The sequence below is a fragment of the Strongylocentrotus purpuratus genome, unplaced genomic scaffold (genome assembly GCF_000002235.5).
Source record: "Strongylocentrotus purpuratus isolate Spur 01 unplaced genomic scaffold, Spur_5.0 spur5_scaffold_6, whole genome shotgun sequence".
NCBI lineage: Eukaryota > Metazoa > Echinodermata > Echinoidea > Camarodonta > Strongylocentrotidae > Strongylocentrotus > Strongylocentrotus purpuratus.
The window spans coordinates 31,518,078-31,536,818 of record NW_022145612.1 but is presented as its reverse complement, the minus strand read 5'-3'; positions in this window follow the sequence as shown (position 1 = coordinate 31,536,818).

Below are 18,741 nucleotides of genomic sequence, written 5' to 3'. Positions count from 1 at the left end.
GAAGATAAATACACTTGCTCTAGATTCAGATGGAAGACGCCTTTTAGACAAATTAAAAATGTTGGATGATGACTGTACTCAGACGATGGTCTCGTTCCACACACGCCCCGCACTCATTACAACAGACGACAAAGTGATCGAACAACTCACGTTTCTTAAAACACATGCTTTGATAAATTACTGCTACCGTGATAATTCTTTGAAAACAGCCGAAATTGTTCTTTGCCAAGTTTCATGTCACAATAACATAATATTACGAATCTGACCTTCTCCATGGAGATATTCTAAGGGTATCTCAAAGTATTACACAGACTTCAGAAATGCATCATGCATTTTGTCAGCAATTATATTATGCATGAACATGTTTCTTTATTTCTTTATTTCCAAAGTTATCAAAATGACCCATTCACAATAAAAATTAACAAAATACAAATGGAATCATGATGATTGTTATATTGTAAACATAGTCTTCCTTCGACCTCCTGCAATATGCAACCAGCATCTATCCGCACTAGGGGGTGTTTTACAAAGACAAAAATCGACTTTAAGTTGGACTAACCAGTAACTATGGCAGGCCTTTCATGCCACTGGTTGCTGTCACCATTGGTCTCTCAATTTTGATATTTAGATAATATTTTTTCTTTCAATAATAAAAACTATCAAAAAAGGTAAATTACTCTCTTAAAAAAAAAGAGAGTGAATTTTCACTCTATTTTCACTTTCTTGGGAGTGACGTCCGTGATCACTTGTTTAGGAGTGAAAATCGATTGATTTTAGAGTGCTCTCTAAGAAGAAAAGAGTGAATGTTCACTCTATTTTCACTACATTTTCACTCTCCAGAGGAGTGACGTCCGTGATCACTCGATTTTTTTTAGAGAGTATGTGAGTTTGTGACCATGATTCGTACGTCCCTTCAGAAACCAATGCCAGAAGTGGTTAGAGAAACTAGTGGCATGAATGGCCTGCCATAGTTAAGTCCAACATAAATTTGATCTTATAGGCCCGAATTCACAAAGGAGGTTTGTCGACAAACCTTGGTTTTCGTACGTCATATGACGCTTTTACGCGTTTTTTACAAACCTGGTTTGTAAAGAACAAAAGGAGGTTTGGCGAAACAAAAGGAGGTTTGAGCTCAAACCTTGGTCTGAGCTCAAACCTTGCTTTGTGAATTCGGGCCATATAGTCTTTGTGAAACATGCACCCTCCTGGTATCAAGCTTAGAAGTCAGATGTGAGAGAGAGAAACACAGTTGGTGCCTGTCAAACTTTGCCTTCTTCTAAGTTCTATTTTCATGTCCAACATTCCAAAATACCGAGCACCAGCTGAGAAACTACAGCTTTGTCTTGCACAACATAGCAATATTTTCATACTCACATACGTCACATTAGGTAGGATGAAGCAGAAGTGAAAGTTAAATAATGTCTGCCCTGTAGGTATCATTGCAGAGCCCAAATATACTTGACGATTAAAACAATTCTAGGAATGATTTGAATTGTGACAGCTGTATTTGTATGAACTCTATGGAGGTAGACGTGCCAGTATTCCTGTCTTGTTGGCATTATTTATTATTAAATACTTTACAATCAATAGAACCCATATGTAATAAATATATAATACATGTAGATTAATGTAAGCATGGAACCTCTAAGATAAATACAAATTTTGATTTTGATATTTGTAGACTAAAAAATAAAGTTTTGAAGGGTTACATCTATCTCAGAATAGGATAATAAAAAAAGTCTGAAAATTTCCTTTTAAAGAAAGATAACTTTTTTTTTTTTTTTTCATACATAAGAATGAGAACATTGAAAGAGACACATTGGAATACAGTACATTTCGACTAGTCCCGCTTGTTTCCTAAGGCTTACACACAGTACAATTAAAGATAAAGTTGAGTTTTGGTCATGTAATTGCATTGTGAAAGAAACGATGTGGAATCGATCAGAAAAGGTTGATCATCTAGCACATTGGTGTGTACTGCAAGGTTCCGGAATCATCAAAATATCAGGAAATTTGGCCCAAACTTAGTAAAATTACAAGCACTGTACACAGAAATATGTATATGGGACTACCCGAACATGAGGCATAAATATCTTTCCCGATTTTTTATGTTGTTACATGCCACATTTAGAATATGAAAGCATATGAAGAGCCATGCTTTTCAGGGAACATTTTTTATCTGATGTTCTTCCACACTTGCATAGCAATGATAACACTCACGAATGATTTTTCACCTCTTCCCAGAACTCAACCTTCTCTTTAACTTTCAGATGTTTTTACTTGTATGGACTATCCCTCCTTTCTCAAGTGCAAAATCCCATGTACATAAATGATGCCCAGTGCAGTCCCATCTCAAGTCTACCCTGGTAGAATCACATTACACAAGGTATAGAGACAGATGTAAAGGAAACAATATCCTTTACAGAAAGATTGACTTTGACACCAACCCATGTTTTAAGGACCTTGATTCTGTTTGCATCGCACACAAAACAAAACTCACAAATAGAATGACCTGTCACAACTTATTTGTCTGTTCATTTATTAAATCAAGTCTCTTTCTTTAGATACCAGAGTTCTCTTCATTCTAGCTTTGACCTAGAAAATCAAGAAAAATACAACATTAGGCCTGCTCTTCTGTTCATGTCCTCTGAGCAGACATGGAAGTTTAGACATAAAAGTTTGAAAGAGCTTTTGAAGATGGTGAAATGACACAACATGAAGTAAGAAAATTCATAATTAGTAAAAAAGGGCTGTGAGAAATTCATTGGGACAGCAAATGGCTTTTATGTCGGAGGTAATCAAGCTTTTATATCTAAATTAATTTACTTCCCGCTTCCTTTTCAATTTTCATCAGTCTGAAAGAATCGCAGAGAGAGAGAGGGAGAGAGAGAGAGAGAGAGGGAGAGGGGAGAGAGAGGGAGAGGAGAGAGAGAGAGAGAGAGAGAGAGAGAGAGAGAGGGGGGGGGGGGGGGGGGGAGAGGGGAGAGAGAGATGAGACAGGGTGCTCAAGAAACAACCAGTAGATTAAACGTGAAACTGAGTAAAATATAAACAATTCTCTTGTATAAAGTGAAGGGGACTTGAACGGTATCTAACTTCAATTTTCAAACAGCAAATCAAGAGGACTTCAGGTTTGCACCCCAATGACTATCACAAAGATCTTCCATTCAAATCTACAAAATGGTTTTGTTTTGACCCACATCCACTTTATTTACAGAATAGGCACCTGGGATCCAAAACTCTGATAACATTTTTTAGCTCTAAATATATCTACCGGTAAGCAGAAATATAATACAACCGGTTTCATTTTATTTATCATTCCTGTGATCTCAATCACGGCATGGTCTTGCAAACACTCCCATATATGTCACCAGGGAATCCTCCGCAAAATAGCGAAACTGAATGGTTTCAGACGAGATATGAACCCTGACGTGCAAACCAGGTCGCTTCTTTACATCTGCCTGATCTTCTGCTTCCTTCATCCTTCTCCATCATCCTCTTTTTCTCTTCTTCCTCTCCTCTTCCATCACCACAACCTTCTTCTCCTCCTCCTCGGCATAGCTATGGATTTATGCTTGGTGATAGATCTGCAGTTTCCCATGCAGATAGTATTTCACATCTATCATCAGACCTTAAAATGGAACTCAAAATGGATGACAAACCCAACAGGGTGTCTCTAAGATTCAATATTTCTGCAACAAAATTTGAAACCTTTGTTGGATTTGATTTCTAAAAGTGCCCTTTTTTTGGGGGGGGGGGGGGTTTGTTTTTTCTATGATATAGACTACATAACTTTCTTGAAGTCTTGGCATAAATACCGGTATAAGGAAATTATCAAATTTAAAAAAGGAAAAGGTAAGATCTCAACTAGGAACCATTTATTTTGTGCTAGATGTACAATAAAACTCCATTTACTTTGTATCCATTATAAAACAGGGGAATCGATTTAAGATTTCAAAATATAAGACAAGAAATTTCAGTTAAAGGCTGTGACATTTGACATGTGCATGAAGGAAGCACATGACATGAAGCCGAACCCTGTGGGTAATATGACGAACTCATACAGACTGACGATGAGGCGATCATATTTGAGAAGCGGTCTCCTATTGATTTACTCTCTTTTGAAGTTCTTTAGAAGGAGTGTTTGGATTGGGATGTGGTGTAGACGTTTGTGTGATCAAAGAGGTGAAGTTCACTCATAGAACGGCACTCCAAAGTACCTCATTATAAAGGAAGGGCTATTTATTCAAGGAAATTATTCTTAGAATGGGCCTGGCGATGTAAGAAATGGGATGTTTAATTTCAGAATTCATTTCATTCATGACTCGATTAGGATGGATTTTCAAAGAAATAGGACTCAAGATACTGCACCACAAATTTCATAAAAGGACTTTGGTGACATATCGAGCAGTACGAAGCATTCATATAATGCAATCGTTAAGCTCAGTATCTATTACGAAAGAGACCTCGCTCTGCAATGCAGTCTGCGGTTTTGAAGTGCAAACTGGAAGACAGTGGTAGCTTCACTTGAAAGCTAACCACATCAGCACACTACGCCAACACCATCCTTTTTGCAAGAGTCTGGATGAATCTATAAGGGTCGGTTTGGACCGCTAAATCATTGATGGAGGATGCGGTGAGAAAGAGGTAGGCCTATATACAGGACAAAGGCTAGCATATTCTAAAGAAAAAATGGAAGCTTCCATCATAATTTAAAAGTGACATGTACAAAGTGATTAATTAACACTTTCACAAACATATTATTGAATGATGATTAAAAGAAAAGGCACAGTAACTGAAACAGAATTGGGAGGTATAGGGAGGTTGGTTTAAAGGTGTGGTTATTTTGATTTGTATAGCTCATGATGCTGGTTAACATTTTGGCACAAATTAGTTACAGATCCATCTTACACCACTTTTTTTTCGTGACACAAAGAAAACCATACCCTACTGGATTGAACCATGATTGAACCATGATTGAACCATTCATTCATGTTTCCTTAATCCTTTAAACCCTCCCAATCCTCCCAATATAAGTATGATAAAGATGAAAATTGAGATTAAGCCAGTAAGGGGATTGACCTCCATCACAGCTCACATCCAGACAATAGTTATTTACGAGACAGCTCCAGACAATTGAGATTTATGATCATCAACCACAGTTATGGATGATTGTTGATATAAGCCACTATCATTAAAAACTTTTCTATAGGGTAGGACACAAAAGGTCATTATTCACAGGGTTAGATTTCTAGCATCTAAAGGAAGAATACATGCTTCGGAATACAAGAAGAGGTGAAATTAATTTCAATTCCTGTTACAAATCAGTTCCTGACATGACATAATTACAGCAATTTTCAGCTCTTTTCACCCCCTATGAACTAATGATGCAGAAGAAAATTGTCATCCACATCCGTATGAAGTATGAACACAGCACTAGACCTGATACCTAGATCTATCCCTTTAATCTTCGGCTATGCTCAGTGATATATTTAGCTTGAAATGAAGACAGACAGACAAGAGTCCGAAGAGAGTCGTAATGAAAGAACATTCCTCTCCCGACCTTTGTACAAACTGGTAAACAAACAAGCTTTAATGGGAACACTAATAAGTGGGCATTAGACCCTGTTTGTGATTTTAATTAGTTCTTAATCATGCACTGTCAGTATCAGGTATCAAACAGCCGCCAAGAGAGGCAGAGAAATCAATGGAGAACCACTAATGGATCCCGATGCTATGATGATGATGATAATGTCTTCTGGAGTCGATTCACATGTACATGGAATATGATCGAGAACAAACACTTTAAGTATGAGCCACTCAGCAAGTCATGCTCACAGCATGTTTGTTAATAATCATTTTCACACATGTTAGAACATTGAAAGAGAGAGAGAGAGAGAGAGAGAGAGAGAGAGAGAGAGAGAGAGAGAGAGAAGGGGAGAAAGTGAATGAGAGAGAGAGAGAAAAAAAAAGAGAAAATAGAAAGAGAGAGATCGAGAGAGAGAAAATTAAAAAAGAGAGAGAGAGAGTGAAATTGCATTAAAATGCATTAATGAATTCTATTGTTAGAGTAGTAAATAAATTCCTTGCTCAAGGTAACTTTTAATGAAACATTTCACATGTATTCTCAAGACTCTTTCATTAATCCTCATCTCGGCTGGGTGGAAAGGAATAAGAAAAGAATAATAACTACCCTTGCTAAATTATGCAAACCACGACTCACGCCTCTGGCTGGAATCTACCACTCTCTTATGAACAAATATGAATGTTTATCTGTGAAATGTGTGGTGCCATGAATTATACCCCTCCCGTGATTGTGACCTCCTTTATATGCAGGTTACTAACTTGGCAAGACATGTCACAATACAAATTTAAGAATGTGTTACATTCCACGTTTGACTTGTTTTTTTCTCTGCAGGAAATGAAACTTTCTTTAAATTCCGACAAAGAAAACTCTTTAGTCTTCACATGATGGTGCAATGTATGCATCTTTTTAATTCATGTTTTCCTGCAAGATCCTGACAAATCAAGAAATCATTTCAAAGCGTGTTTCAAAATTCTTATGTTTAAAAAAACACTGGGAGAAAACAAAAGACATGTATGTGATGGTTATAACATATACTTGAGAATTTTCATCATTATCAATCAATATTCCTTTGCAGCTTTCTTATTTCATTGCTATCTTTGTCCATTTAGCACATATACGTAGATATATTTAACTCAAAACTCTAGGTTATTTTGCTGTCCAGTATGGATCGATCGTTGGTCCTTAAATGTTATAACCAACCTTTCAGACATTCATAATGTTCGAGTATCTCTCTCTCTCTTCCTTTCTCCCAGTAATGAAAGAGTAGATAAAATTCTGTAAAAATTGATGATTCATCAGCTCCTCTCATGTAATGTTAAAGAGCTTCGGATTCCCTATTGGAGACCCCAATCATGACTGCAGGACGTACCGACCTGGAGCCGCCTTGAGATATATGAGATTCATTGATTAGATATCTTCGAGAGTGTAAGTGACATGATATGATTTGTATTGATTGTTTGAACTCGCTTGACACCGAAGCTATGGAGACAAAGGCAGCAAACTTCATAAGGAGTTATACACCTATAGTCTCCTACAATCTATGGACATTCTGCAGGCCATAGGCATTTCATTTAAAGGCATCGTTTAACAATGTTAAATCTGAGATGCACGGCCCTACGTGTTATCAGTGTCTGTGATATGGTCTTATATTGAAGCCCTAACAAAATTGTGCTTCAAAATGATCAAGAAGTGCCTCAAAAAAGTAAAAACCTTTGAGTGACCGGTTTTACCATACTTGTTTTGCCCGATAGACTGTAGTGTTATGAAAACTGTTTGGCAAATGCAAAATTTGATTTCGATTTTCAATCATAAATATCTTGATAATCAGACAGGCGATCGGCTTGTACAAGTCATGGGGTTCCTGACTGACTTAAAGGTTTATAATTATGATTGCAGCATGAGTTAAATCCGGGATTTTGTTTCAGAATCTGAGGCAATGTTATATAGATGCATAAAGAGGTGGCATCCTCGTGTTTCTAATCATCACTGTGTTATTGCCTTTACATATTACCATCAAATAGGCTTCAATGAAAGACCTGAGCCCCATCTTACAAAGAGTTGATATCAATCGCAACTTATTTGCAATTGATATCAATCCCAACTAGATACATACGAGATAGGAGATCGACTTACGATTGATTTGGATCAATCGCAGCCCTTTGTAAGACAGGACCCTGGCAAACATATAGCTTGACTCCTGTCATAAAGCTAGAGGTCTCTACTGTATAATGATGTTTACTCATAGTTTTGTTTATGTCCTTGTTCCGACACCTCTACAATCATATCAGGAATGACCTTTACATATATCATGGTTAACTAAACAAGATAGTCAAACACATCCGTTATCAAATTAAATCATTGTGCTTGGTACAGGACAGCTATGAAAACAATTAACACTGACCTGTTAAAGGTACTGAAAACAATTGATGTTATTAGAAGGTGTGGATATATAACAGTTTCCATGGAAACCAAATCACTTTGATGATTTCATTATTCCATTACATCCTGGTGCCTATTCTACAAAATGGTAGCTATTCAATTAGTTTCTTCATGAACCTACAATAACAGCTCAAAAATGAGGTGCGCTTTCTGTACCTTTTCCACTCTATCTACTTTAATACAGTCAACTGCAGCTGTTTTCATGTAAACATAATATTTATGTCCTTTATCTTGTGTGTTACAGCTTAGGAAATGAACGTATACGGTAGATGTGCAGTTTAATTAAAGCTTATCTGCCATAGTTTACAGGAGGGATTAGACCGCCCTGCAAGGTCACTGGACAGGTGGTTATCTCATCAACTCAGCTCCCAGTTAACATAAGAAAAAGAGGATCATGGGGGACCAATGGTCACCGATTAGGCATTGTTTGTTATATAGAGGGCGCAAGTAGCTACAAGTAGTGCAGTGGGCCTTTAAATCTAAAATAAAGGTAAGTGACACTGCCCTGAAACAGTAATAATGACGAGACGGGGAATGGACTACATAACATGGTGCTGCATATCAGAATGGAAATGAATGCAAATGCCCACACCTTCCTGCCATGTTTACGAGATAGAGCCTAGAAACGGTGCGGCACAATGACGCTTGAAATTCAGCACCCTCCTTAAATCTCGACGCGGTAGTCAGTTGCAACATTGACCCTTTTCTTACCTACTCGACGCCTTCGTCCCGTCTCCCAACCCTCCTTTCTTCATCAAGATATCACCGGGGATATAGGAATGAATAAAGTAGTATTGAAGCACCCCGAAGGGGGTATTATTCCATGTCTCATGGTTAGGATCAAGGTTCATTACAGAGCACACCTTGGTAAGTAACAAGTTCACACCTGTTTAGCCCCATGGCATACCAATACAAATAATCAAACAGACACAAATGGCAGTCTAAACTCAGAAATCAAAACAAACAACTCAGACAACACTGACCTTTTTTTGTGTAATTAATATGATCTCATTGCTTTATTATCAAGGGTTTGGTTTTCTTTCCTTGATTAAATATTGCAAGTTCGGTCCCATTAACTCTTTGAATAACAAGTTTGAAAAAGTTTTGCTAATAATTTTATTATGACACTACCAGCAACTCATGTATGAATTTAATTGTTTGTTTATTATTTAAAACAAGATGATGGGGATTCAGTAAGATTGAAAACCATATCTTTTGTGACAAGTGGACCGATTTTGTATGCTTATTCCACATGTTATTTGTCAGTTTTCAGTTTACTTTACGTCATATTTCACACGAATCGAAATAAAAATGCAGACACCATACAATCCCCAAGGAGATGATATATTACAAATAAATGGTAATAAATTCTGCAAATAATCCTGCAAAGCTTCGCACCCTGGCAGACTGTTTGAATTCGATATCCACAGGTATGTGTACATCAACTCCAGGAGGATTGTCAGCGCATCATATTTCATGTAAGTGAGTGACACACTGGGGCAGAGGTTGTGGTTACCATAGAGCTCTCATCTCTTGATCACCAGGATCGTATTGCTTCAAGTAGCATCTTACATGATGGATCACTTCTTTTCTATCTTGCTATATAGCTTAAAGTGACTACGGTATGTAACATTGTTTCAGATTCTGAAACAAAATCCTGGATTTAGCTCATGCTGCAATCATAATTATAAACCTTTAGGTCAATCAGGAATCCCATGACTTTTACAAGTCGATCGCCTGTCTGATTATCAAGATATTTACGATTGGAAAATCGAAATTTCCTTTTGAGTTTTCCTAACTGTTTTTATAACACTACATTCTATTGGGGAAAACGAGTATGGTAAAACCGGTCATTCAAAGATTTTTACCTTTTTGAAGCACCTCACGATCATTTTGAAGCGCAATTTTTTTAGGGCTTCAATATTACACCATATCACAGACACAGATAACAAGTAGGGCCATGCATCTCAGATTTCACATTGTTAAACGATGCCTTTAAAATCTATTTTTAAGTAGCCAGTTTGAATTGGTGCACGATTCTACACAAACTTTTGTTCAAATTGCTTTCTAGCATGCAGAAATGATTCTCAGAGCATCCCTAGCTGTTATTGCCATATTTTTTTCTGAGCCCTGTCCCAAAATAGTACAATATGCACAAAAAAGATTGATGGCCCGTCTGGAACATTTACATCTATTCCCTGAATCCAAGAGCATATAAGGCCTGTCTTCATCAGCTCAAGTTGGCCAAATGGCCTGCTATTTCTGATTCAGGAAATTATAGCCCGATCATGAAAGAGCAGGCTATTTTGAAATCTTCCCAAGATATCTTGGGCTAGCTTGCAAAATAGCCTGCTATTTGTCCGGTCCGGTCCGTCTTCACCAGCCCGAAGACTTGCACTGTGCATAAACACTGAGCAAATTTCTGGAGCTAGAAACGATTTGTAACTTCGGGCTAATTTCCTGAATCAGAAATAGCGGGCTATTTGGCCAACTCGAGCTGATGAAGTCAGGCCTACAGAGAGGAGTTCAAGAGGAACCCTGAGCTCCGCAGGGGATGTGATTATCCATAGTAGTTAGGTGTAAATCATGTGAAGGAGGGATGAGAGCTCGTCTAATTTGTCCTCAGTTAGATTTAATCCTGTAAGTCCTATGCATTGATTACAGGAGCTATACCTTCGAAAATTGTGTCAACAGATTAAAGGCACAAAAAGAAGAAAAAGAAAGAAAACTAAATTGCTCCCCTACAGGTATGAGGAATCATCTTCAAAAACATCCCCATTCACTGCTGAGACCCCCCATGGCATGACAAAGCTTCTGTCATTCCAAATCTAATGCTTCAAGAAATCTTCTTACAGAGGATAAGAAATGAAAGGCTGGGAGGGGTTCACAATTATTCTCCACTGTTCTATTATCTGCTGACTTCTCAGTTATTTCTGTAACTTATTGTCTAATTCTGTAACTCTATTCTGTGTTGAGTGTCAAAACTCCTCATTAAATTTGTGGAATAATACCCCCCCCCCCCGAAAAAAAGAATATAAAAAAATCCTGACTCGAGCGGTAACAAATTTTTATCAACAGCTTTCGACTTTGAATTGCCTCTAAGCAATGAGAAGACTTATAAAGTTTTCCTTGCCTTTTCTAGTATACCTGTTTCACAATAAATATCATAAATTTCTACACTCGTGTTAGGTATGCCCTTGAAATATCCATTTTAAATTTGACAATAACAGACCTATTTTCTAAAATCCATATGAAATCACAAATTGGGTACGCAGGTATAGCAGAGACTTCTGCTTTATTGCAAGTATCCAACAATATTCATGGCAAATGACAATAGGTCCTCAAAGATTTTTAAAGGTCGGCCAGGACAAAAAATAGCTTAAACCAGAGGAAATAAAAGACAGAAATCTGTATTTCTCCATCTGCCTTGTGATGACTGACGTACATAAGTTGAGAAGAATAAAATAAAAATGGGGGTTATATCAATATTTTTACTCTGGACTATTAAATTCTGTTTTATAAACAGCTCAAACACTAGGGAAAAGGTAATAAAGGCTATGGCCGAAGAAAGAATAAGAGAGACGGGGAAGGCAAAAGGATTGTCTTAAAACCCAAAGGAGGTGATGTGTAAGGTTTCGAGTTTCACCCGATTTGGTCTATAAATTCCCTAGACATTAGAAGTCTATTGACATTGACCATGAAGCATGAAATTAGGCCAAAGAGACCAGCTATTTGGGGAATATTCAGATAATTACTCTTATCTGGGTCATTTTCATTCTTCATATGTTATTCTTTGAATTCATAGTTTTAGGTCAGTGCCATAACATACATTATGTTTAACAACAAAATTATTAAAAATTCTGGCATTTTAAATATGCTCTCTAAAAAATCCTTTTTTCTCTGTCATGGCACATAAAATGTAAATTATCATTTCTGATATGTTTCATTTTTGTAATTCAAAATAAGCATCCATGAAAAAGGAATGCAAAAACAGCTCATGTTTAAGAATTATTGCAAAGTCAGAAATATTTGCTCAAGGAGCTCAAGGAAACATTTGCAAATCGTAAGGACTCATTATTTTCGGCAAGAAACTTTCTTAACTTGCAAACTCGGTACAATACTTAACGTTATATTGGCACAAAACTTTAACAAATCTGGACCATGCGGAAAATGCTCAAAAATTTCTTGCACAGAAAACTTCTGGTTTTAACAAAATAAGACTCTTTAAATACTCCTGTTTAATAAATGCACAAAGGAAAACATATATCCAGTGTGTTTATTTTGGTTATTATGATTATGTCAACAATTCCAACATCTGAGCTTATATGTATCACAATGCCCAACACTCTTAATCAATTTGAAAAAAGTGCACTTATTCTCAATACCCCAAACACAAGGACCTGTTCAATGAGAAGGCTTGAGGCATAGATCGGAATGGAAAACACATATTCATGATATTTGTATCTGACACGTATCTGAAATTGATTATAATCGAGCAGAAATTGCGACTGAAATTATTCATGTTGACAAGTAAATTGCCTAGAACTGGAGATTTGACAGGAGATATCGCTCATGATATAGGTAGTAAAACCCCTGTTTCTTGAGGGTAGAAATGAAACCAGATCACTATCAAGGGTTATTCACACAAGTATACTATCCTAAGGTCATTATGATCCATATCTCCTCTTGAATGACTTGTGATGGGTGATTGTTCATACTATTCAAAGGCTTGGTTTTAACTTTTTTGAGCATTTGCAAAGAAATGTCTGGTCTGCCAAGGTTTGTACTCATACTGGGCAGGATACAGACTGCTCTTAATATTCTCAGCTTAGGGCATTCCAACTGCAGCATATTTTTTCTTGATATACATATACTTTTAATTTTAGGTTATTGTACATAATTAGAATTCTAGATTATCTTTCTAATTCATATATGGAGTGCGTTCACTGTTGATCAGGTGAAATTCAATCTTTTTAAAAATATTCCTTTCAATCACTCTCTTTTCATTTGCACACTTAATTGCCTTGCACTATATTCGCAGAATGAGATGATTGTTCAAAATCCCTTCTTTCATTATCACTTTGTTATCTGTTTTATCATCAATATTAATGGAAATCATCATAATTAATGATCACAAAGAGAAATAGATGATGAGGCATGATATATATGCTTCAGTGCTCACACCATAAAAATCTATAATTATGATTATCTTTACCAAGCACTTTGCTGTCACATACACTTGCCCTGGTATAATAAAGAAACTTGACAAATTGACATTTTGTTGTGGAAGATAAATAATTCATTCATTGATTGATGCATGAGCATATAGACTCTGTCTGGGGAACATTCAAATCTCCTTTTGTCAATGTAACATATCGTCATGGTAACAGTCATAACAGTAATTCTGTTTCTTTCCTCCATTGTTGATAGTACAATGCCGTTGGTGCGATATGTTTTACCATAACCCATTAACTTCATGAAATCAATAAACCATCTTATTCAAATTCAATATTTCACCGGCAACGCAGGATGTATGAGAATAAATGAAACGGGATTCTTCCAATCATTTTTTAGCTGGAATTGCATTTGTATCATTTTTCCTCAAGCATAGTAGCAATAGTCATGATAGTGTACATTAACCTTTCCACAAATGACTGGAAAGACAAAAGAATTAATTAATATAGTGAGCATTTTTAAAAGAAAACGATTCTGTATAGTTGACAACTAATATATATCTTCACTAAGTGAGGGGAAAAAAGAATGAGGATCCTTTTTCTAAGCTCTAGAATTGAATGTAACAATTTGATGATGTAACTATTGATTATCACGGTGTAATTCATGAATAAGTTATAATCCAAGATTGAATCAACCCTCCGAAATCTAACGAGTTTAATGTCACGACTGCATGACAATACTTTAAAAGCAGGAGAGGAGAGAAACGCTTTCTCAACACATACAGTGTATCAGAACTTTGGAAGTACCTCTAGAAAAGATGACACAAAACCTACCTTCTTACATTGCAAGGCAGATGTAAGACGAGGACGAAGATAGGATGATGACAGAGAAGACCAAAGGAAACAGACCATGAAAGCTAGTAATCCAACGATGCAATTAACATTGATTCGGAGTCTACTTGCTTTCCTTCACACGACTTCTCTCTCTCTCTCACCTCCGCTCCGTCTTACTAATGCATCCGGGCCAAGATACAAAATCCCTCCATCACTTACACTTACAGGGGATTCAACCAATGTTTATTGTCTCTTTCCAGAGACTGTGGTACACCCTCTTCATTACTAAATGTAGGTGCATGTAAATCAGTCTGGGAATGCCCTGTGTTAATTGTCTCTTTATATATCGATGCCTCCTGAATTAAAACCCTTTGTGATCAATCGACACTCATTTCCAGTTAAATATTAAAGTTGTATGCATCCTGTCACAAAAGTAGAAGAGTTGTCAGTTCACCGGTGTTAATGTCTATCAGTAAATGGGATGATGTTACATTACCTTCACCTCAAAACGAATTCAAGAGCACCCAAGAGAACTGCCGTTGGGTTCTCTTAAAAATGCATGAAAGTATTAGTTTCCAATCTTGAACTTTGGCATGATTTCTGCAAGCAAGTATCCCTGTGTCCACACACATTTTTCCGTGATTAGGCGTGATTAGTTATACCATTTCGGGATAGTTATACGATGGAATTGTGTGTGTGGACGCTTACTAACAGATGTCATATGACGAAACGATGTCTAAACATGCGTTTCGTTATACGACGTATAAAAAATCACGCCTAATCACGGAATGTGTTGTGTGTGGACGTAACTAGTATAACTAGTCAAACTAGAATGGTATAACTGGGCGGGGCTTAACGTGACCTCGAGCGAAAGGAGACCTGACCTGTCATTTCCGCTTCCATTTCATAATCGCAGTAGCAAACTGCGCACCTATACAACATTTCGCTGTAGAGTTTCAGGATTACTTTCTTCTGAGCGTGGACATCCTGGAATTTATACGATGATTCTTTATACGACTTTTCTTCTGTGAGGACACCCTGAAATTTATATGATGATTCTTCATACAACGTTTCGTTATAGAGTTTCGGGATAAATTGTTTTGTGTGTGGACACGCTGAGAGAAGGAGCATCCAGCATTATATAAAGCAACCTTGGATTTTGACTTCAATTGTAATGTAAGGGCTGTCTGAAAACAGTGACCATCAGTCCATCACGTCATGTCACGTCTGAAGTAACTAGAGGGGAATGGATGCCAGGCAACTCCTTTGATTTGAGAGTAGGAGAGGATGCAACAAGATGGATAGAGAGAATAAAATTAGAGAGAGATAAAAAGAGAGAGAGAGAGAGTAAGCGAGAAAGATAAGATAAGATCGATAAGATATAAGATATTTATTTGTCTCTCTTTCAAAAGTCATATAGAGCATAGCCATAACATTGGATCATTTACAATCCCCAAAAAATTATGGCAATGATAAAAACAAAGTGAACTAAAAGAAAGACGAGAAGACCCTGGTAAAAACAGAGACAGACATAGAGAGAGAGACAGAGAGAGAGAGATAGAGACAGAGAGACAGAGAGAGAGAGAGAGAGAGAGAGAGAGAGAGAAAGAGAGACAGAGAGACAGACAGAGAGAGAGAGAAAGAGTGAGAGAGTGAGAGAGAGGGCAAAGGGCATGTCAGGGGAACATTCCTAGGTTCTGAGTCATACAAAAGGTTCATTTCTTCCTTTGTGTCAGATTGGATAATCAGTCATCAGACTGCCGTACTCATGTCATGCCAGGTTTCGCTACACATGTATTTCATCAGGATTCTTTGAGAAAAAATATAGAAAAAAAAACCCCTCACACTTGTGTATTTTACACAACAACATAAAGCTGATTTCGGAAACCTCTATAAACTCACTAGGTTTTCTTTTCTTTTCATACTGAAAGTCTGTGTTTTCTTATAACCCAGAAAATTCTTCGTCTCAAGGTTCTGTAACTAGTGAACAGATTTGTCATCACATGAAAAGTCAGAAACTTATGATATGAGTCATCAGAATAAATTACATAATTGTGTTACTTTTTTAAAACCATTCCACCCCTTTACATTTTGCAACATGTTAGCGGGAGGTTTCTCCAATAAGCTTCAAAAGAATCCAGCTAGCTTATCGCGACTGAACATGCACATTAAACATGTACCTGACAAGCAGATGATTAGCTCCATTGGCACCGTTGCTTATGTCATTGAGAGCAGATTTAGGACCATCCCCGTTCTGCAGATCTAATTTAGCAGTACTTTCTATCATGACTACCGTTCCATAGAGATTAGCATGTAACAAATTCATGTATCCTTGAAAGCTATATAGACTGACATGATAACCCTTCTATACTTTTCTATGAGATTGAATCATATGCGATTAGGATCTTAGGATTAAAAAAAAGAAAAAAAGAAGATAAATGAGATAAATTTGAAGGGGGAGATTCTTTCTAGTAAATCAAAACATTAAAACACTAAAAATCCATCCATACTATAATACCGTATTTCTATCCCTTTCAAATGTCTGAATCATGCAAATTGGTATTTTTAGAATTTACTATTTGCCTTCTACTCCATAAACCAGTTGTGTAAGAAAGTCAGATTTTCATTTTATTCCTCGTCAATGCAAAGTCACATTACATTTACAACTTCATAGAAGGGGACAAATTGTTCCATTCAGGTTCCTAACTACCTTCACTTTCAGTCTGATGTAACACAGGAGAGAATCAAATGAACATCCTCAATTACTCTTTCCATCCAGGACTCTTCTCTCAGGAAGTGGTGATGAATGATACCTACTATATCCTGTTATCTCATCTGTTTCCTAGGCGATAAGACTTCTAACCAGTTTTCATTTCAACCTCATCATCATTGAGTGGTAAGATGAGGTGATGGATGTTACACTTCAAATGAGATACGAGATTGCATCCCGATGGATGGATGGATGAAAACAAAAGGTACAATCTCTCTCCCCAAAACATCCTATACTCTAGAAGTCATGAAAATGAAGCAGCGCTGATTATTTACTTCCAAACAGGAAATATGCTTCTGCCTAGAACTGGCACATATATTTTGATTTTGCTTGTGATAAAAGAGATCAGATTACAGAATGGGAGGCAAGGTACAAGTAATTTTACTACAACTATGATACAGGGGGAAATGATCACTAATAATCCATAAATGTTTTTTGGATTAGAATGAAAAGAAATAAGACTAAACTAAATAAAGAAAGAACTCATGAAAATATATTAGTAATGCTTAAAGTCAACATAAACCATGAATACGGATGGAAAGAGTCCTTTGTTCCATTTCAAGGAATGTAAATTTCTGAATAGATCCTCTAAGTACATCAGCACATTCCAATGCAAGTGCATACAATATCAAATCATGGTAAATGAGTTGAAATGCACAAAAAAAGTACACCTCTACAAATTCCTGTAATTTATAAATCCACAGCGGGGGAGTGATTTTCAGTCTATAAGTAAGATGTGACAGAAGGCTTTAAAAAAAAAAAAAACAACTACATTTTTTTGGGGGGTGGGGCAGGGTGGAGGGCGGTTGATTTTTTTCCCCCATAAATTTCCTCCCAACAGTGCAATAACATCTGCAAACAGTTTTCTGATTTAAAAATCAAGGGTAGCGGCCAGGACCCTCAAAGGTGCAAAGAATTATTCTAAGGACATGATGGAATTCAACTGCTTCTAATAAAGCTAGAATAAGTAAGATGGAATGGAAAGGCAGAGAATGTAAGAGGGGCCATGTAGGAACATAAAAAGGAGGATTATGTGCAAAGCTCAGAGCTGAGATGTCAATATTTTTGTGAAATTCAAGCCAGGGGTTGTAATCTTAGGAGAATGGAAACCAGGCATATTTCTTGCATGAATAAGAGCCCAGCCGAGCCAAAGGCCATCTTTCAACGCTAAAATGTGGCTCGGTTTCGGACCGAGTAGAATGCTGGGAAAGTATGAGACGATAAATCATGTCGTTATGTGAGGAAAACAGACATTTGGCGAAGACAAAGAGCAGCTAACTCAGTTATAACCGTGATAGCTCACTTGGAAACACAATCAATTATAATCTCTGTCAATCACACGTTCGTGTCTATACAAAACTTTTTATTCATTCTGGCAATATCATGCAATTCAGCAACACAGCTGATTTTACACAATATCTCTCACTTTATTGTTAAGTACTGGCAATGAAAGAAAATCAATATTTTCATAAAATCCATTCTTTTCATACAAATCTGTGGAATAAAGTGAATTAGAGCTGAATGATGGGCTATGGAATATGACTAAACATGGTTTATATCACACCAATCAATAACGCATGTACCGGTACTTTGATGTGAATACCTGACAGATGTTATGAGGGAATTTGTAATTTTTGCTCACATTTGCTGGTCCAAATGATGCATATATCAATTGTGGTTTCATAACTAAATGATTATTTAAATAGTAAAAGTGTCTTTGACTTGATGCCAACTGAGTGAGTAAAATGGAACATTATATAGGTTCACACGTTCTTCAGACAATAATGAGAGAGGAAGATGTGAACAAATATCAGAACTCATGTTTTAGCAGCAAACAATGAATCATCCAAGCCCTCTTTGTAAGTAATCATCTTCAACTCAAGGCCTTTTAGTCTGATTGCATGCTTGGAGAATGTGTCTTGTTTATACCTGTCTCA